We start from the raw sequence: 21,585 nt of genomic DNA on the forward strand, positions 1-21,585 counted from the left end.
GTTAGAAAGGTTAGAGGTCATTCTTTCTTCGCCAATAATCTGGTGGCATGGGGAACCCTCTTCTTTCTGTGGGCCTCAGTTTCCCCCTCTGTCCGTCAAGGGAGGAGGCTCGCTGACATGGGAGCCAGGGATTGCAGTTTGTGGAGTGGGGTCACGGGTGCATCAGCTGCTAACAAAACCATATCAGCTGCCAGGCATCTGTGGCCAGAGCTGTTCCGGAGTCGGGCCGCTTGGGGATCCCATGGGGTCCCTCCGGGGCCCTGGAGCTCCCCCAGGCCTGCCGGGGGCTCCCATCTGCAGCAAGGCCTGGAACTTCTCTCCTCACACCGCCAGCCGGCCGGGGGAGCGCAGGCTGCTCACAGCGCCTGGCAGGGACCCGTAAATTGAAAACATGATGTTTCCTGTCAGAGGCCAGTGCGGGGCTGGACAGGGCTGGACTCGGTGTGGCCTTGGAAAGCTGGCCTCGCTCTCAGGAAGCCCTGCTCCCCACAGCCCCGCCACAAAAACAGTGGAAAAGTGAAACCTTTTCAAGTCTGTGTTTCCACTGTAAACAGGGGATGAAAGCTGGCCCCTGGCCTCCTGGCGCTGCTCAGCCAGTCCCTCTGCCCTGCGCCAGCCTGCCCAGTCTTTGCACCTCAGCTGCCCCCTCTGCCCCAGACAGCGTCCCTCCGATCAGAGGAGCCCCGTCCCCCTAATCATGAGGGCTTCCAACTGTGGATCAAGCATCCGTCCTCAGTACCCATCTCGTGAGGTGAGAAGGACGAGGGGTGGACACCAGGGCACAGAGAAGGACAGGACTCGCCCAAGGTCACACAGCAAAGTGAGGGCAGCCCTAGTGCCCTCCTTCCAGCCAGGCAGCTGGCTTTACAGGGCCTGCAGGCCCCGGGGGAGGCTCTGGTGGATGGGTGCGCGTGCCTGCCCTTAGCCCCGGCCTCCTGCAGCCAGGGCTCCTTCGACTTTGTCCTGCAGATGAAGAGCCTCGCGCGAGTAGCATTTAGTGGAAGTGACTTCTTTCTTTTCAGCTCGCAGAATGTCCTTTTCTCCTTGTAAAAGTAACGCACACTTGTGGAAAGTCTGGAAGTCACATAAAAGTTGAAAGAAGAAAAATAAAAGCTGTCCATAATCCTCCCAACCGCTGATCATCCTGATCAACATTCTGGTGTATTTCTTTCTGGTCACTTCATAATTTTCCTTGTCTCTTGGACTTATGTCACGAGCAGGTTTCAGGGTGATTCAGTGTTCCTAGAAAACGTGATTCTTCATGGCCCCGTGGGAGGGGCCATTAAGTATCCCCCCTTCACAGATCTGTTTGGCCCCTGGCATGCGTGTGATATGGCATTGGTGGGGACACGGTGGGGAGAGGCCCCAACCCTGGAGTTCATGGTGAAGGTGCCCTGGCCTGGACCCCGGGCTGGGGAACCCAAGTGGCTCTGATTTGCCATGCGACTGTGGGCCTGTCTGACCCGCCTCCCCATCTGTGAAATGGGCGCACAGGCTCCACCAGGTCCTCGTGGCTCGTGAGCCTGCTACCCAGGCCCTGCTCGCCAGCTGCCTGCAGGCAGAGATCCGTTCCTTCGGACAGTGCAACACTGAGTGCTTACTGTGTGCCAGTGTGGGTGCCTCAACTGGACGGGAGGCCCCTGTTCCCAGCCCTGTTCTCCCCACAGTTGTGCCTCCCACACTCCTGCCCCTTCTAACCCTCAGGCTCCCCAGGCCCTCCTCCTTACCAACCCCTCACCAGGCGGGGGCTGGAGCCCAGCTGGGGTCCCGGGAGGAGCCATCTCCGACCCCCTCCACCCGCCAACGTCCTTGGTGGCCCTTAAGACAGCTTTATGGAGGACGGATGGAGGCTGTCTCCCTCCTGGCAGGTTTATTTCTTCATTTTTCAAGCCTTGCTCTGATTTTTCCATGTCGGCTTCCCTGGTTCCCCCCTACTCCTCCCTCTGCATGCTTCCCCTCCCTCCCCCTCCAATCTGTCAGCCCAGCCAGGAGAGAGGGCCACTGGCCTCCAAGGTGATTGAATTATTGGGGGGCGGGGGCGAGACAGGCCAGGGTTTTCTGCGTGAGTGCTTTTGGCTTCCTGCTCTTGGAGAGGGGCTGGAGGAGGGGTGCGACTGGCGGCAACTGTGGGCCGTGGGTTTCCCAGACAGCCCTGCTCTCTCCCGTCTGGGCCACAGATGAGGGCTGTCACTGATGGTGTGGGCTGGCCGGAGGCCACTGCCCCTATGCCCGGCCCACCCCAGCCCTGCTCAGGCCTCGGTTTCACCTCCGACTGAATGGGCAGGTCTCTATCTGGGCGAAGAGAGGAAGGAGAGGCGTGAGGGCAGCCTCGAGCACTGACTCCCATAGCAGGATCTCTTACGTATCAGCTCTCTGTGCTGTGGACCCGGGACCAGGATGAGGAAGAGAAGGAGGTTGACACTTAAAACGCCTAACGTGTGCCGATGTGTGCGCCAGGCATGCTCACATGCGTAACTTCACGTCAACCTCCCCTCTGAATAGTAGCTCAAAGATCCGTGGTGACAGGCATGCGTTCCGGCCTTGTTTTTACGGCTGAGAGATGTGCCTGCTAGAAACTTCTCCTGCTGACCCACAGACTCCTAGACGACCAAGGGGCTCTGTCTGGGCCTTTTCAGGTTCTCCAGGGAAAGCAGAAGGCCAGACACTTGAAAGGGACCCAATAAATGCTTGGTGAACTTCCTTCTACTGAAGCGAGACCAGAGAGGTGAAGTCACGAGCCCGAGGTCACACAGCTAGAAATGGGGCCCCGCTTTGCCTGTCTCCAGGCCACCTTTCCCAGTCTAGGTGTTGGCAGGGAAGGCTGCCCTTCTGGCTGGCATTGTCCAACCACATGGTTGCTGTGGTGGGCTGAGAGTTTGGGGGCTCCGGGTCCCACCCCCTTCCCACTGGTGTCTGTGCCGCCGCTGGTCAGGTCTCTCTCTCTCTCTCTCTCTCTCTCTCTCTCTCTCTCTCTCTCTCTCGCCAGGCTGCCTTCCCCCAGAGGAGGGGCTGAGAGGGGACAGCCCCCTCCCCCGCTCCGCTCCGCACTCCGCTCATGGAAATGAAAAACACATTGGCTTCATTATCCTGGACTGAATGAGCAGGGTTGCCATGGCGACAGCCATCTCAGGCCCGCGAGGGGGCAGGGAAGGGGCTGGCCGAGGCCATGGCAAGTGGGGACTGGGCAGCAGGTGAGCAGGCGCACCAGGCGGGCAGGCAGGCCTTAGGAGCAACTACCACTCGAGCCACCCACCCCTGCGCCGGGCCCCTGGCTGTAGACCCCCGCCCTTGGGCAGAGAGAAGCAGGCAGGCCCCATCCTCGGCTGACTAGCCCCTCGTCCACATGTACTCTGGCCTGTCCTTCTGTCCCCTTCCTGGAGGATGGCTGAGGGTGAGGGTAGGCCTCATGCCTCACACCGTCCTAGAGGTCAAGAATGAGGGAAAAGACAGGAGGTGGGGGGCCAGATGAAGGCGGGAAGCCCACTCCCCCCGGAGACCAGTCCTCGGGCTCCTTGGGCCTCTCCAGGGGCAGGGACGGAGGAAATGCATAAGGGTGCCAGGCTGTGCACACCCCCGCACTGCTGTGTGGCCCGGTCCTCAAGCATAACCGGTCTTCAAATACGCAACAGGAAAATAGGTGGGATGGTGACTGCGGGGATGCCAGCTGGGAGCCCTGGTCCAGCACAGTCTGCGCCTGTGGAGGCCCCAGGAAGGTGCCCTTGCCTCCAGGCCTGAGCTGGGTGGTCCCTATGACCCCGACCCTGGCCAGAGCCAGGAGCCCTGCTACCCATGTGGGCTCATCTCTTCCCAGGGCCCATCACCCCAGGGCTTGGGTCTGGGAGCAACACTGCTAGGCAGGCCCAGACCCTACCACCCCTGTGCTCAGGGTGGTCCAAAGGAGACCGACTGCACCCCCTTTTTCCTCTGGGCTCCCTGGGGGTGTGGGAGCCCAAGCTGGCCCTCTGGAGTAGCCCCAAGCAAACACTGTGGCCTGCCTAAGAGCAGATTGTCTCAGCCGATCCCTCGTTGTCACCCAGAGGTGTTGGGGCAATGGCCAAGGGCCCCTGCTCAGGAATATTGAGTGCCCACAAGGGACTTTCCTTTCAGGCAACCCCGGTCAGAGAAACCCCACACTGACTCCAATCCCAATCTCACCCTTGCCCCTCAGCCCAACTTCAGACGGAGCCTCAGCCCATCTTCTGGCCCAGCCCGCCTGGGCACATTCCCAGCTGCGCCTAGTGCAGCTTCTGTTCAAGCCTTCTGTCCACCTGAACAACCTTCCCTCACAGCCTGCACATCGCCAGGTCTGGCCTGCTCCTGCTTCCTAGTTTAGAAGAGTAAACCCTTGCTGAGAGAGGGCGCGTGGCCACAGAGAGGGCAGCGTGGCTGGGGGAGGGGGGGAGATGTCTCTTTCCCAAGAGACAGAACCTTCCGTTCCCCAGTGAGATGGGTCAGGGGTGCACATGGCCCTAGACCGAGAGCCTGGCAACTCTGGGGGCTGGGGACAGGCTCCCTGCCAGAGCAGGTTTGAGGGGGGAGGCCGAGAGCCCCCGGAGTTTAGCTCCTTGACAGCTGTTCTCGGTGGAGAGGGGCCCAGAAGGAGAGCTCAGGGGCTGGCCCCAGCCTCGCTGACCAGGCATCAGTAAGCGGACACGGTCGTGAGGCCCCTCCCCCGGGCGGGCTGTGTGCCTCCGAGGAGACAGGTGGTGAGCAGCCGAGCTCGGCAGAGGTGGCTGGAGTGTCCATGGCACTGTCATCTGGAGGTTGGTGCTGAGGGGAAGGCAGCGCAGGCAGGAGAAACCCCAGCACCTCCCAGGGGCAGAGGAAATGCGGGGGTTCCTAGGCGGCCACCTGCCACTCAGCTGCAACCAGATCCCAGGGGCTCGTTCTAAAATGCTGATTCCCCAGCCCTCCCAGGGAGGCTGGGACAGAGCCCAGGAATCAGTGCGTTTGCAGCTTCCCAAACCCCAAACCTCAAGCCCTGGGCGGTGCTTGCCTTGCTGCTCCAGGGGCCTAGCCAGCCTGCCTCAGGGTCTCAGGCCCTATATGCCGTGAGCCTCCCTGCAGAGGTCCCCTCCCTGTGCTTCCGGTCCCAGGGTCATGTACCCTTGCTTGACCCTCCCTGGGTCATGCGCTACAGAGGGCCAACCTCAAGCCAGCCCTGGGGCCTTGGGCCTAGCCCTGCCCTCTCATCCATCGTCCACCCGCCCCAAAGCCCACAGCCCCCATGGCATTTGTCCCCCACCCAATTGACCTCCTCTGACTCCGAGGCTGTGTGTCCCGGGCCCGCCTCCCAGCTTCCACCACGGTTACCGCCCAGCTCCCTGCCCATCGGCCGAGGGCAGCCGCTGGGCAAAGCTGTCATTTTCCCTGCCAGGAATTATAGGTTTGGAACTAAGGGAGTCTGAACTGGAGGAGGAGCCGGGCCTCTCACCCTGGTGCCAACCCCAAGAGGCACCTCACGAAAGGGTGGCCTGCTGTGGAGTGCTTTTTGGGCCGGATGGGGATTCCTGTAACCCCATGTGACCCCAGCTCTGTGTGTGCGTGTGTGCGTGCATGTGTGTATATGTCTGCATGTGTTCATGTGTGTGTGTGCACATGTGTGTGTGTGCATAGTCTCTCAAGAGTCACAGGCTCTCTCATACTCATTTAATTTAATCCTCCCAAGTATCATGTAGGCAAACCAAACCCATCTTCCAGCTAGAAAAGACCCAGCTCAGAAAGGGCAGTGGACTAGCCTGGATCACACAGGAGACTAGAGCGGAGTCAAGACTAGGCCCACCCTGGCCCTCAGCTGCCCCGCGCGCACCCCCCCCCCCCCCCACAGCTCCTCCTTGCCTGGCCTCCCCCCGCCCGCCCGCCCTGCTCATCCTCCCACCCATGGGGGTGGAGCAGCAGAAGTGACTGGGCCATCACAGACCTCCACAACGGCCCAAGTGCTGGGTCCCAGGGTCCAGTGGCATGTGCCAAGCCACCATGCCAGCTCCCAGGGAAGGCTCTGCAGGGCAAGATGGGAGGAAGAGGGCATGTGTCCCTTTTCTGCTCAGCCGTCACAGTGCCCCCTGGAGCCGGGTCTGGAGGGGATGGTGTGAGCCGGGCCTGGAGTATGGCAGCCCTGGGTCAGGGTGTAGAGAAGCTGGCAGCATCTTCCTGATGAGTCAGCCACCCGTGGGGTGACTCCAACCAGACCCAAACCTGGCCCCCCATTATCTGCACTGGAGGGAACTGGAGTGAATGTCTGTGTGCCAGGAACGGGGCCCAGGGACCCCTAATGGGTTTGAAGATTTGAGGGAACACAGTGGAGCTCTGGAATCAGGTTGCCCGTGTTGGGGTCTGAGCCCAAGTCACATAACCTCTCTGAGCCTTGCTCCACATGAGACAATCATAAAGCATTTAGTGCAGAACGATGAGGTGAACAATGTGGGTTCAATAGATGTCTGCTGGTCTCCCCCTTCTCGGTTCTGCAGGTGCTACGGGCCCTGCTCCTCGCCATCTGACCAGTGAGGACTGGATGTGAGGGCTGACATGCGGTGGGACCCCCGGAGTGGGAAAGTCACCTGTCCCTTCTGGGGCTTTCTCAGGCCTGGGATGGCTCAGGAGCCAGCATTTCTGACGAGCAGGACCGGGCCACGAGGTCAGCGGCCACTCCCTGGGCTGAGCTGGCCAGCTCAGCTGGGCCCATTTCAGGAGCAGGGAGCATGAGGGAGCCAAGGCTGGGGGAAGGCCTGCCTGTTCTTGGGAATTCACAGCATGTCTGCCTGTCACAAGTACCTCGATAGGGAAGATTTGTGGGTGAGATTTGCAATTCTGTTTTCTCTGAGGGTTATAAATCAGCTGCATGCACACCCTGGCTACAGCGTGGGCCTGAGGCACACACATGCGCACGCTCACACACACACGCAGAAATGCAGTCTGGGTCCTGCCCGCCATTCCCTGGGCTGGGAGAAGGAGCTCTCCAGGGAGCTGAGCTTTAGGAAGGGAAAATCGCAGGTCCCCAACTGCTGCCTAGCCTTACAGGATCCCAGAACCATCCAGAATCAAACACTCAAGGCTGGGAGTCAGGATGTCCAGTGGTTGGAGAAACAGCACATCGTGTGGGTTACTAGTATAAGCTCAAGAGTCTGCCTGGCTGGGTCCTGACCTTGGCCTAGGCCTTATAGCCATGTTGCTTACAGAGCTCTGTGCCTCAGTTTCCACATCAGTGAAATAGAACCAATTATAGCATGTACTTCATAGGATGGCTGAGGAATAAAATAAGTTAGTATGTGTAGAGTGCTTTAAATACAAGAGGCACATCACATAAGCTCATGCAGGCTTGGCTATTCATCACCATCATCATCATCATTAATTAAGAGATATCTGTATTTTGGCATCAGACTAGGTTTTGAATCCCTGCCTTCCCTCTTGCTAACTGTGTGAACTCAGGCAAGCTACTGAGCCCCCCCGTCCCTCATCGATGAAAGGGACCATGACTCCCTACTTCGTGGGGCTGCCCTGGGCATAAGGGAGATGGAGCTTATGAAGGACATGATATCAGGCCCTCAGGTCATGTCTGCATGCTGGTTCGGAACCTCCAGGTGGCTCTGCTCCTTGGCCCGTCTTCCTGGGGAATGTGTAGAGGCAGAGGGAGGCTGAGGTGAGGGGAGCGGAGGAGTGAGTTCTGGAACCTCTGTCTCCCTTCTACCAGCAACAGGGGAGTCAGTCTCCAGGCGGGTCCACTCTCCTGTCCCTGCCCCTGGCATAAGAACAGGCTTGGGGACTGGCAGGTATGGCTCCCGGCTCTCACTTACTGGGTGGCCTTGGGCAGGTCACTTGACCCCTCAGTCCCCTCCAGCGAGGAGTAACTCTGCCTGCTTCACTGGGCACGTAGAAGGCGAATTAAATGAGATAATGTGTGTGGAGCACTTAGCACAGCACCTGGCGGCCAGATAAGTCCTGAGAAGCAAAGGCCCCTGGCTGCCTCCTCTCCTTCCTCCCACCTGCCCCCCATTCCCTCCCACACCTGGTGCACCGAGGGCATCTTCCCCGGCCAGGTGTTTAAATGTTCCTCTCTGGGAAGATGGGCCCTCAAATCCAGGAGGTACCTGGGGAGCCACTTGAGAGACCCTGGGTGGAGGGAGAGGAGCTCAGAAATTTGGACCTGCTCTCTTCTGATGCAGTTCCCCCATGCCAGCCGCATGAGGCCGAAGCGTGCCGGACAGGAGGCTCGGCCTTGCCGGTCCCTTGGCCGTCCACCCTAGAGCCTTCACTGCTCCCTCGGGGTCCTCGGGTGCCGTCACACGCAGGCTCGTGTCCAAGTTGTTTCTGGCATCTTTACCTGCTCCGTCCTAAAGCCCTAGGAGGCAGTGATCTGAGGATGAGTAGCTGTGTGCTCAAGAGTGGAGGGAAGAGAAGGGGACTGGGGCCCGCTGTTTGCACCTCTCCCCCCACCCCCAGCTCGCAGCCCAGGCGAGCCGGACAGTGAGGCCTTGGCCGTGGGTAATTGTCGGGAGCATCCCAGGCCAAGCCTTGGTCTCCGGGCAGAACTTTGGAGGCTGGACTTCTCCGTTGCTAGGGAAACCAGTGTGTTCCCTGGAAGGGAAACCACAGTGCTTTGGCTGTTAAGACACCCGCCCTCCCCCCTCCCCAAAAATGAGTTCCCTCCAAAACTGATTCCCCCAAAACTGTCGAGTCGGCAGCATCCCGTCTCCTCCCGGAGCCTGCTGAAATGATAGAAAATGAAATCTGCCCCTGACCTTGTGCTTTTCACCTCTTTTTTAAACATTCCACTGTAGCACAAGGACATGTTTTGTTTTTTCTTATTTATCTTCCTCCCATGCCAGCTGGGGCTCTGAGCCCTTCTCTCCTCTTGGTGACTGGAGCCAGAAGGGGAAGGACTACCACATTTTTTTTTGTTGTTGTTCAGCTGTCAGCAGAAATAAAACAAGCAGGTTTATATTTGGAAAGCAGAGGGTCTCAGCCACCAGATCGCTATGTCCGGGATAGGTCACAGCCTTCCTGTCCCCTCACGGCTTGAAATTTGATCTGCAGATTTGGTGGTGGGGGGGAGCGGTTTGCAGCAGGCCTGGCTTTCCTCACATTGACTTTTAAATGGCATTGGAGGGTCATGGGTGGTTCCTCAGTGGCTGACAACTCGGGGCCCAGGCCAAGATGGTTCTTCTTAGAAAAGAGCCCTCTGGGAGGACCTAGAGCGGTCAGGTGGGGGCAGGGTCTGGAGAGCCCCCATTTCCTTCCCATCCATCTTCCGACCCTGTGCAGGGAGGCATGGAGCCCTCACCCAGCTGCACCCGCGAGGCACCGAGGTCTCAGAGAGTCTGGAGATTGTCTAGGAGTGCAGTCCAGACTCCCGGCCAGGCCGCAGTGACCCCGTGCATCAGCTTATTAGGAGACAAAGCCGACACAGGGAAGGAGGGAGAGAGAAAGGGGGCCAGTGTTCACTTTCAAGAGCCCTGAATGCTTTGGGGGATACGGTAGAGAAGGCAAACGATGTGAAGGGACCTTGCTCCAAATCCCAAACCCCCCCCCCAGCCCCTCTTGGGCCTGGGTCTCCTCCCTCTGCACCCCTGCCTCGGACCCGCCTCCTCCCAGGGCCCCTCATAGGCCTGGCCCCCTGTCTCTGCTCTCAGGGCCACTTTGTTTTGGTGATCTGAGCAGTTAATTTCCACCTAGAAGTGACTCTCTGTTCCGTAAGTAATTTTAAACAAATTCTCTTCCTGTCCTTGCACTTCTGTGGGGTGGGGGAGAAAAACAGGAGCCTGCTAGGTTTTCCACTATCCTTTCCTCGGCCAAGGAGGGTCTACAGGCAGCACTCGGGGGCCGGGGGCCTCTGTCCCTGAGATCAGCCTCACGGGGCCCAAGACCCGGCCCCAGGTCAAGCATGTGGGTCCCGAGGAGCCATTTTGATGTGGTGTCGAGTCCTCTTCCACCCCATGCTGGATTTTCAACAGGTCTTTCTTGGTGACTCCTGAAACCCTCTGTCAGATCTTGCTATTAGCATGAGGCTCTAAGAGTGTAGAGTAAACTAATGAATTACAGCATGATTACACAGCACATAATTAACTTTGTAATTAATATGCAACTGCCACTTAAGCTAAAACACTGCTTACAGAGACGTACAGCAATAGCAAATCACAGGTCAGAAATAGCACTTTGGAATTTTCAAAAGAATGAGAGTAAGCAGGGAATCACTTAAGGCAGCAGGGCGAGTTAATTAAAAAGCAGATGAATTGTGAGCGGACGTCCTGCTTCATCTCAGTACCCTGTCCCTTAAGAAAGACCCGGATGCCACCCTTTCAGACTGGCCAGGGTCTGGTCAGAAAGAGACTGTGCATGTGGTTGTTTTTCCAAAATAAGACAGGCCTTCCCTGCCCCATCCTAGCTACCCTCAGCCTCAGCCCTCTGCCCAGTCCCTGCGGGGAGCCAAGCCCCCAGCCCTTGGGGCCTTGCTCCACCCGTCCTCCTCCAGAGAGCTTGTGGGATGCCCCCAGCCCAGCCCTGAGCCTTCCATTGTCCAGCCCCCCTGGTGGGTGCTCCCAGCAGTTCGTGGGCCTTCGCCTGGATTCTGGGTTTCTAGAATGCAAGGATGTCATCTCACTTTTTTTTTTTTTTTTTGAAAGAGAGATTGGGAGAGAGTGAGCACCAGCAGGGGAAGGCAGAGGGAGAAGCAGACCCCCCACTGAGCAGGGAGCCTGATGTAGGGCTCGATCCCAGGACCCTGGGATCATGACCTGAGCCGAAGGCAAACGCTTAACCGACTGAGCCACCCAGGCACCCCTCATTTTTTTTTTTTTAATCCTTACTTCCCCCAGCCTCCTGCCAGAGCATTAAACCTAGAAAATGCCTTAGGAATCATCTCATCCTCCCGCATTTTGCCAAGGTCAGGCAGTCCAAGGACTGAGTGCTGTGGTCACACAGTGGCGTTGGGCCCACGCCTGGTGGGAATCCCTCCCCTGTCCTCTGTTCTAGCTCCGCATCAGGCCGGGGAGGCCTTTGAAGTGTGTCAAACCCAGGTTTCCGTCCCAGCAACTCCACTGCCCTGCTGTGTTAGGCAAGTTACATAACCTCTCTGGGCCTCTGTTTCCTCATCTGTAAAGTCTGAGCAGTGATGCCCAGCTCCTTGGGTCAGTGTGAGGAGTAAGTGAAGTAATGTGTGTGAAAGGGCCAGGTGCATGCTGAGTGCCCTCAGCTACCCTTGGAGGTTTAGGGGCGCTTGGGGAAGCATGTGACACCTCAATCAGCCCCATCCTTCAGGGGCTGAGAAAACAGGCCCAGAGAGGCCGACTGCATGTTCACGGCACAGGAGCCCCCTGAGAACGGACCTCTTGCCCACGTGGCCCTCTTGGGCTGGGGACAGCTCGTGCAAGCTAGCACGGGGCAGCACCTGGGGATGACTGACCTGAAGGCCTCTTCCAGGGCCGCCTGGGGCCTGCCCATCTGCAAAGCCCCAGGATGGTGCACAGGGAGCCTGGTTTAGGGGTTGGCTGCTGGGCTTCGAGGTCTGATGGGTGTGGGTTCAGATCCCAGCTCTGTACTTTTGTCATCCTGGGCGAGTTCCTTCATCATTTTCTGTAGTCCTTTTCCCATCTGTAGATAGCGCTCATCACTCTACCTTCGGTTATATTGTTACCATGATAATTCACATAAAACGCCAAATGTGCTCCCTGACACACAGCAGATACTTAATGCTACCCCTTTTGTTCTCATTATTATCTCATTATTATTCACAACTACCAACAGAGGTTGCCGAGTGGCTGCCCCAAGCTCCCCACCCCCATGGCCTCAGAGGGTGAATGAACTCTGGCCTTCTTGGCCACCTTGGCCCATGCCCTCCCTTGGCAGTTCTTGGCTTGGGTGGGGCAGAGGAGGAACCAGTCTCTGCCTCAGGCAGCTCATGTGACCTTCCAGCTCTGGCCTTTGCCCTGGCCTGGGCAGCTCTCCTGACCTGGGCCAGCCTTGCTGGGGGCGAGAGAGCTGAGGGGACCCCTCTCCCGGGGGGGCAGGCTCCAGGCCGGTTGGGTGTATCGCGCTGGCCATGATACTGAATTCAGAATCCAGGGCCCCAGTCGTCAGGGGTGGTGGGTTTCATATCTTGACACAGGTGTCCTGTGGCTTCTCGTCCCACAGACACTTCTGTTTCTGGTCCCCCTCCCTCAGCCCTCCAGCCCGCCTGTCTTCCTCTCTCTTCTCTTCCTGCGGCCTGGCCTCTACCCTACAGCCACCCTCCCTTAGGTCCGAATTTCTCAAAGCCAGTTCCTGGGAAAACAAGTTCTGTGGAATTTTAAAATGTGTTTAGTGAAAAAAAAAGTGGTTTGCAATATAGTAACTTCGGGAAAAACCAGGTTCTCCGAGCCCTCGCAGAGGAGAGTGCCTTCATGATCTCCCGGGGAGGGTAGAATACACAGCTTGCCTCCAGCTAATCAGACCAGAGAGTCGTTTGTTTGGGGGTGATCCCAAGGGCCCGGTTTCTGAGGAACAGACCTCAGGCAGCCTCATCCCAGGTGCACAGGGCCCCACCCTCTTTTTGCCCAGAATAGGTAGTGTTTTCCCTCTGGCCTCCCTGCCTCCATCCGTGACACTGCCCGCCTGGACAGACTTCACGTGGGTGTCCAGGCTGCTGCCCGGGAGGAACAGAGCTCAGCTCACATGTTGTGAAGCGCCAACCTGATCCCTCCTTCCATCTGGAACTTTCCACAACTCGCCTTTGCCACTTGGACAGAGCCCTTCAGCTCCTCACCCTGGCATTCTGATCGGTGGGCATGGGGCTACCTCAGCCACCTACGTCCTTAGAGGCCCAGCCTTGAGCCCACGGGGTGGTTCCCAGGGTTGCCTGTGTGAGAGCAAGCAGAGTGAGCAGCCCCTCAGCACCCCTTCATCCAGAGCACAGCCCCTTTTGTTGTTGCAAAAACTGAACTTCCACCTAAAATGTTGCTGCAACTAGATTTAAAACGAGACTTAAAAACGAGATTTTTTTGAATACATTAAAAAAAAAAAAAAAGGATGAAGATCTTCAGTGTCTAGGGCGGTGGCATTTACCACCAAGCCCCCCACCCGCCCCCCACCCTCCAGCAAGCACCGGCTCCTCTCTGGCCCTGGTTTCCTCCTGCCTGTGATGGAGACAGATGATAAGACCCACCTGGGCCTTGCGTAGAGCCAACAACGCTCTCGTGTGCTCGGGCTTCCTATTCCCTAACTCAGTGAACAAAGCAGGCACTGTTATGACTGCTTCCGTTTTACAGATGGGGAGCCTGAGGCACGCAGAGAGTAGCGTTTTGCCCTAGGTCACAGAAGCTAGCAAGCGGCAGAGCCAGAATTTGAACCCAGGCAGCCTGGTGATCTTGATCACTAAGCTCTCCTGCCTGTGTAAGATGGGGTGATACAGGGCCAACTGAGGCTCCGACGCGGTGCTTTGTAAACTGTGGAGTGCCTTGAACAGCCAGAGTGTACGTCAGCATGCGGCTTCGGAACACCCGGTGTGAACTTTGTCTCTTAGCCGACATTCGGGAAATACGCTTTCAGGTTCCCTGTGGGATGCCTGGTTTGTGCCTGGAGGGTTCCAGGGATGAGGCCCCTCCTCCCTGCCTGGGACGGGGGTGGCCCAGTCCCTGAGTAGCCTCACACGCAGCAACTCCCTGAGTGCAGATCAGATGACAGGCACCAGACCCAGCCGACTCAGCCCCTGCTCTCCGGCCTTCCGGAGGCGCGCGCCCTTGAGGGGTCAGTGTGTCAGCCTTAGCCCAGCTGGGATGCTGAGAATCTCTGCATGGAGCATGGGGACCTCGCAGTCATCCTGCAGGGAAGCCACAGGCGCTGGCAGCGGGAGAGGGGCCCCTGCTCCCCCAGCAGGCCCCGGGGTAAGCTCTCCACGGCCACAGGGAGTGCCTAGACACAGGGAGGGGCAGAGAGAGAGTGGGGTTCAGGGCGGCTAGGGCTCCTGAGGCCTGGGTGTGAGCCCTGGCCCCACCTCTGACCCAGAGTAGGGTCTTCAAGGCTCTACTTCAACTCCACCCCCACCCCTACCCCTGCCGTGGGCCTCAGTTTCCTCATCTGTAAATGTTAGGATAGGCCTGAGCAGATGCGAGGATCCCTTCTAGATCTAAGGCATGAGGACTGTTTGGGTTTTTTTTAATCCTCTATCACCCTTAGTGCAAATAAATATCTGCTTTCTGATTCCTTTGTTTCCCTCCCTAACTTTTTATTTCTTGAGATGTTTAAAAAAAAAAAAAAAAAAATCTGACCACTCACAGCAACTAGCTAAAGGAGCCCAGGCTCGGGAGGAACTACCATGGTGGGTCGGCCACACTTCCCTGTGTGACTGGGTAGAAATCGCCCATCCCTTCTGAGCCTCCATTTTCTCGTTGGCAAAATGGTTCACAAGCTGCTGTGAAGCTATGGTGTGGGGTTGCTTGAGACATGGTTGGCTCACCTGAGTGGTCCGTATGTGGCCTCTCAGCTCAGAAAGAGCCTGGCTCTGACTTCCAGTTTAGGGGAAACAGTACAAAGTCAGAAGTTGAGAAATCTGAGTGCAGATTTCTGCTCATGCCTTGATGGGGTGGTGACCCCAGACTAAGCCCTCCCTTGGCTAGGCCTCTCTGTTCACTCTCCTTTCAAAGATGGGGCTGCCCAGAAGTTGTCTCCTCCTGTGTCAGTACCAGGTGGTTGAGAATGGCTGGCACAAGGGCGTGTGGAGGATTGGCGGGCCATGCCTGGGTTCAGTGGGAAGAGTCCAGTGACTGATTAGCTGTGCCTGCCGGGGATATGGGGGGTGGGGGTGACTTCTCACAACGCCATCCCTGCCCCCTAGGTGGCCCTTAATGGCTCATCTAGTTCTGTCTGGCTCTCCCTTGGACGTGCCCGTCTGGAGCTCCTGCAGAATGCCAGGCAGGTGGTTTTGGAGCGTTGAGGAGCTTGGGTAGAGAGAGGGCGGTGGAGAACACCTCTGTGCCTCTAGAGGACTCCACCTGGTGATCAGGGGGTCCTGGCTCCATCTCCAGCTTCATCTCACCCCCTGTCCTCCAGGGGTCCTCAGAGAACTGTCCCCATGCTTCCCCATCTGAGCCTTCGGAATTGCCGGCACGAGCCTCAAGACGGAGCAGGTAAAGGCCACTGCCTGAGTGCCACTGTCCTGGGGCAAGCTTGTGACCCAGGCCCGGCCCGGCGCCGCCCCAGGCACGACTCCCTGTCTCTGCACTGTCCTCAGCCCTCCTCAGGCACCTTCCTCACGCCAGGGGAGGAAGCGTCTAGTTGAGGAAGGCCGGCCGCGTTGCCGCGGAGAGCGTGATGGGGAGTGTGAGCAGACGAGGGTCCCAGTCCTGGCACTGTCAGCTTCTCAGGAGCAGGGCCTCGAGCAGGCCGGCCAGTGTCCTCACCTGTAGTACCGTCCTGATAACTGGGACACCTCGGCGGGTGTGGGATCCTGAGGAGCGAGGGGGTGGTGAGGGAGAGAATCTAACGTCTGCCACATGCAAGCTCAGGACTTGTTTAGGTTCTCTTCCCACTCTGGGGGTGCAAGAAAACCCAGTGACCTTGTCCGGGATGGAAGCTGGCCTTCTTTCCGGCTGGGGAGAGAAGCTGTCAGAGCAAGTTCACTGTGAGGTCATGGATTTGGAGACGGGCGCGGGGGGGGGGGGGGTGCGGGCAGGAGGGTTCAGGCGTCATTGCATGCCCCGGAGGGACGAGGCACACCCAAGTGCAGCTGGGATTCCCAGCACCGTGTGGGCTGGGACCGCGGGCCGGCACTCTTGACAGGGCAGCACTGACACATGTTCTCCCAAGGAAGTCATCCCGCCCTCTGGATTAGCATGTGGGTTCCAGAACAGCCTGTCCGGCAGCTCTGCAGGGCCAGCCCTCAGGAAGCCCCCACTCTAAACAGCGAGGGTCTGTCGTGTTGTCCCATTACCCGCCCCCCCGCATTGACAGGGGGTGTTCCTCTAGACCAGGGCGGGTGCTCCGAGATGGGGTCACGGAGAGAAGCGGGCCCCCACCCTTCCAGAAGCCTCGAGTGCCAAGCCAAAGCATCTGCCCCACGCGGCCAGGAGGCTAGAGCCTCGGCACATCTTGGCATGGGGGCACTCCCTGAGTTGAGGAGGGAGGAACTGGATTTGGAAGAGCTGTTGTCCAGATCAGAATTTCCCTTTTCAGAAGCTGGTCTCCTGAGTGACTTCCCTTTCTCAGCTCCTCCGCCAGGGTTGACAGATGAGAACCCCAGGCTCAGGGAGATAAAGTGGCCTCCCCCAGCCTCTCAGCCAGGAAGGTCTGACTGTCAGGGCCCACCCCCCCGCCATCCGGAGGGGCCTCACACTGGCCCAGGGCAAGGTCCTGCTCCAGCTGCCTGGCCAAGAATGGGGAGCAGCTGGTCCTGGTCAGCTGCCTGGGGCTGCCTCTTCCCTCCCTCTCCCTTCCCATCTCCCATCCCTCTGCCCTTCCCTGACTTCTCTGGGCTAGGGCACAGAGTCACTCTCCTCTGACGGGCTTTGCTCCACCCCTGCCCTCTCGCTCTGCCACCAAGTGGTGTGCCTAGTGCGGGCCACCAAGGTGTGGAGGAGCCACGTGCCGTGTGACCACAGGCCGCTCCTGCCCCTCTCTGAGCTGCTGCTCCTTCACCCCTGAGACGAGGAGGGTGTCAGATTAGATCAGTGCTTCCCTAACCTCCATCACCTTCATCCCATTTATACTATGTTTAAAATGTTTCTCTTTTTTTTTTAAGATTTTAATTATTTATTTGACAGAGAGAGACACAGCGAGAGAGGGGACACAAGCAGGGGGAGTGGGAGAGGGAGAAGCAGGCTCCCCACGGAGCAGGAAGCCCAATGCGGGGCTCGATCCCAGGACCCTGGGACCATGACCTGAGCCGAAGGCAGACGCTTAACAACTGAGCCACCCAGGCGTCCCCTAAAATGTTTCTTTAATCCACTTAGGTCTGCCATTGTTCCCCAAGTTAACCTCATCCTAAATAATTATATCCACAGACTCACTTCAAACACTTCACTGTGAAAATGTACACGTTGTGCTCACAGACCACCTGAAATCCTCCCTCTTCCCCCAACAGTACAGGCATCACCCTTTGGGAAGCTTAGATTGGGTTGATGGGAGTCTCTCTGAGGCCAGAGTTCCTCTGATGGGGGCCAGGGCATTGGGTTTTCAGCTCTTGCCACTGGGGCTCGCGTGTATGCCCAGCGATGGACGTCCATCCACCCATCTAATAAGCATTGCTGAGCACCTGCTAGGGACCAGGCCCCCGGGCTGGGGGCTGGGACTCCATAACCAGAAAACAGCCCAGCTGATGGGGGAGACAGATACAAAGACATACTACTGGTTTAGTACCACCAAGGTGGTGCATGACACTGGGGCACAGGAATGGAAGTGAGTAGCTGTGCTGGGGGAAACCTGCAAAGAGGGTGATGGCTGTCCCAGGCCTTGATAGATGAAGGGGGCCAGGAATTCCGGGCTGAGGGACAGAAGCCAAGACATGGAGGTATGATCTCCAGAGCATGGTCCAGGATGCAGGGAGCAGCCCCATGTGGAGGACACGGGGTGTGGCTGAAGTAGTGGGGAGGCGGCGGCCAGGCCAAGGAGGACCTCAGCTGACACGTCAGATGCAAGGTTGGCAGGTCACTGCTGAACCCCGGGCCCATGACATCTGCCTCTGTTGGAGTCTGAGAGCTGGTAAAGGAGCTGGCCGGGATGCATCCACTGGACCCCCAGGCTCTCCCACCAGGCTGAGCAGTGGGTAGGTCCCAAACTCACTCGCCCTGGCGATGTCTTGGAACGTAGCCTCTGCTCTGTGGGCTGTAGGTAAGCCCCCCCCGCCCCGCCCCTGCTGCCAGCACCGCTCACCCCGGGGGATCTGAGCTGCAGATGTGCGTGGTGATTGAATCATTTCTGCACATCACCGCTCACACAGCTCCCCTGGGGACCCCGCCGCTTGCCTGTGCAAGCTGTCAGGAGCTGTGTGTGCTCAAGTGCATCTGTGCCTGCCCTTGAGTGTGTGTGTGTGTGTACCTGCACTTGGGTGTGCAAAAGGGCGCCTATGTATGTGAGCGTGCACACACATCTACAAATGCCTCTCCCCTGGGTGCGTGTGAGCCGAGATTACTGGTGAGCTTGTTGGCCTCAAACGTGAGAAATAAAACATACTGATGTTAGTACAGCTGATGTTGGCCCACCACCCTAAGGAGCTGCCTCCAGGGCCCCAGCACCCCACGTTTCCGTGGGGCAGCTAAGAGCACCCTGCTCCCCATTTCCAGGGAGGAGCCTGCCAAGGGCCATGACGCTGTCAGGGAGTCAGCCAGATGGGTGCCAGTCCCACTCGGCCCTTGTCTCCCTCCATGCCCCCCTCTCTCCACCTCTGCCCCCCACCCCGTCCTGCCACACAGGGCATGGGACCAGGTGGCCCCCGGCATCCTTCCGGTTCTCAACATTCTAACTCGGAGCAGCCCTCCGTGTGGAAAGGGCAGCTAACTTCTCTTGGAAGTGCCTTCTGTGCTAGGTACCACCAAGAGTCAACTCGGCCAGTGCTCTGCTAGGTGGCGAGGAGTGTGGAACAGGAGCTTGGCCCTTCCAGACGTCCCTGGGTCAGAAGACCACAGGGACTCAGGTGTCATAGCAGAGAACACATACATGCGGCGTGAAGCCACGCTGAGCCTAGGGGGTGAGGTGAGGAGGAGTGTGTGCCATCTTAGGCTCCCCCGGACCAGGGACTCTCCCTCCCACAGTTTCCAGGGCGGCCTTGGGACAGTCAAGCATTCTACACTTGTTTGAGATAGAGTGTTCCAAAGAGCTGGAGTTCCTGACACAGGGATCCTAAGATGTTGGGAGTTCGAAGGGCTGCCCAAGGCGGCCTTGTTTTCCAGGCAGGGAAACTGAGGCCTGGAGAAAGGTATCAGAGCAGAGGCCCCCCCAGACTCCCCAAGCTGACTACAGGCACATGGCTGCCCCAACCAGGGGGGTGGGGCGGGGGCTTGACTGCTTGAGCTCACTCGCCATTCAGAGACAGGCATTCAGGCGGCCGGGAAGGGTTGAGGCCTTGCGTGCACCCAGAGCCAGGCCGTCAGCCGTCTCCAGCTGGGAGGGAACCCAGCCATCCGTGGGCACTGGACCTGCCGCCACGGAGGATTTGTAGCTACTTGTAAAGGCTTGAAGAAGCCCAAGGTCTGAGGAGGGAGGCAGCCCTCCAGCCAAGCCGTGCTCCCACGGCCGAGGGCGACCTCTGCTGGCTGCCGAGCATGCGCCACCTCCCCGCGTGGCCCGCTTGCATGGAGTCCCGTGGCCCTGGCAGGGCCTTGGAAGTGGATGAGTTTGGACAGGTTGGATGGAGCAAGGGGACATCTCTTTGGGCCCAGACACAGCCTTTGAGTGAGGACTTCCAGGAGGCTGAACGCCAGTCTTGGAGGAGTGAAAAGAAAAACACAGGAATGGTTAGAAAGGCAGTGGGTTTGAATCTCAGCCCAGCCCCTTCCTGGCCGTGTGACCCTGAACAAGTTGCTTCACCTCTCTGACCCTTTTAGGATTCAGGAAATTGGCAATGCCTGGGATCAGGCCTGCTGCCTAAACATGGCAGGGACAGGACAAATGCAAGATTCCAGACTGCCCCACAATGAGCTGCCTCTCCTAACTCCTTCAGCCCACCCTTCCCCTCTCCACGCCCAGCACCCTTAGCCTTCCAGGCCTTCACCCTTTTTCTTTGTGGGCTGGAGCTGCCAGCCCCATCCATTCCTGGTATTAATAACCAAAAATTTCCACTGATCTCGGGAGTTTAAAAACATCATCTCACCTGTGAGTGTTTCCTTAATCAGATGGACATTTTGTTCTTCTATAGATTAAGACATATAGGACACACAGTTGTCCCTGTGATCTGTGATATCTTTCCTACTAGCTTCCTTGCCAGTGTTCTGGGCCCAGACGAGGGGGCATTGAGCAGAAAGAACAGCCTCTGGGTGCCAAGGTGGCTGCCTACGTGGGCCTAGGCTCTTGATGCCCGCTTAGGGCTTCCCAGGGTGGGCTGAGTGCCCCCTCAGGCTCCAGAAACGATCTGTCAGCCATCCAGCAAACATTTATCAAGGCCCCACTAGGGCTCTGACCCTAGATAAAAATGCTGTGTTCATCCTGGGAAAAGTCTACCTAGAGATAAGAGTCTTGTGAGGCCGCCTAATCCCCACTCACCATCCTGCTCTACAAATGGGGAATCCAAGGCCTAGAAAGCCAGAGAAGTCTGCTTAAAACCTCTCTGTTTGGGGCACTTAGGTACTCACTGCGGAGAAGGAGGGCCCTAAAGAGAGAGCCCCACAGTGCTGGTTTCCAGCCCTCTGGGTACTTAGCTTCATCAACAGCGCCCCCTGCTGGCCGGCTGGGCACCATGGTTTGTCCCTGGCCCCAGGAGCCCTCTAAGAGTGAGCGCTGGCTGGGACTCTGTACACGTAAACCCAGGAGGAGAAACTCAGCCCCTGCCTGGGGGACCTAGAAGGGTAGCAAGGGGAGCGACACTTCTACCATGACACATGCCTACCACACCACAGCAATCTTCAGTGGGGACCCCTGGCCCCTCCCTACTAGCTGCACCGAAGTTTAGGTTGTGATGGGAAAGCCAGGATTCTAGAGCTGGCTGCTACTAAAACCTCTGAGCCTCAGTTTCCTCATTTGTAAAGTGGGAATATAGTAACGATGTCTCTATGCCCAGTGCCTGGACCAGCACCTGACTTACAGGAGAAGCTCAACGAATAGTCACTACTGGGTCACATAGAGTGAATACTGGCTTGGACCATGGACCATATCTCCATGGCTCATAGATCTGGCATAGGACCCCGCACCGTATAGATATTGTAAAGTATTTACCGGGTGAGTTGGAAGCATGCATGTGTGGGCAGGTGGAGACTAGAGGTGTTTGGATGGATGCATGGATAGGTGGATGGATAGACAGATGGACAGGCAGGCATTTAGATGAATAAATGATGGATGGAGAAGTTGACTACTTGGGTGTATAAACATGTGATCAGCGGGGTCAATAGAGGGATGTTGGAGGGCAGAAAAAAATAAATGTGGGGCAGTACCCCTACTTTTACCTTTTTGTGGGAGAACTCCAAGGTAGAGTGAACCCGGAAAGCATTTATCAAAAGTACAAATGCCCAAATGACCCAGAAACTCCACTTCTAAGAATATGCTCTCTAGATTAATTCACACGTGGATGATGTGGCCAATATAAAAAGGTGCTCTTGCAATCCTGTTTGCAGTATGAATTTGGAGACGGCTTCAGGCTTCATCACTCTGTCTGGAGCATGAGCCCTCTGAGCAGAAGGGCCTCAGGCCTTAGAGCAGGGCCTAGCAGGGGTGGACATTCAGAATTTGGTTGGATCAATGATTCATCAGTGCCTAGGAATACTGTGCAGCTATTAAAAAATGAAAAGGCTCTTTATATCTTGATGTGGAATAAACTTTGAGATATGATTAAGAGGAGAAAAGCAAGGTCCAAGTAGTGTGTATTAGAATGCTATCATTTTATGTGGTTTGTTTTTTTTTAAGGGGTGACAGGGGATGGTACCCATAGATCTTTGCTTCTCTAAGATGAGACCCTCAGGAGACTGGTGACCCTGGTCC

The 21,585-nt window shown here is 57.4% G+C and overlaps 1 protein-coding gene across 5 annotated transcripts in view; it reads left to right on the plus strand.

Moving 5' to 3' along the window:
- The window catches only part of ZMIZ1 (zinc finger MIZ-type containing 1), a 234,548-nt gene that overhangs the window by 101,835 nt on the left and 111,128 nt on the right, over positions 1-21,585 (plus strand). The window contains exon 1 of one of the 5 annotated variants that reach the window (XM_064594888.1): positions 13,631-13,850. The exons of the other annotated variants lie outside the window; for them this stretch is intronic. The gene's annotated coding sequence lies outside the window, so the exon portion shown is untranslated. Of the gene's footprint in view, positions 1-13,630; positions 13,851-21,585 lie in introns of those variants that run through there. 5 annotated transcript variants of the gene reach the window in all.

The sequence above is a fragment of the Mirounga angustirostris genome, unplaced genomic scaffold (assembly GCF_029215605.1).
Source record: "Mirounga angustirostris isolate CCGP_5_RB_7025 unplaced genomic scaffold, mMirAng1.0.hap1 SCAF_6, whole genome shotgun sequence".
NCBI lineage: Eukaryota > Metazoa > Chordata > Mammalia > Carnivora > Phocidae > Mirounga > Mirounga angustirostris.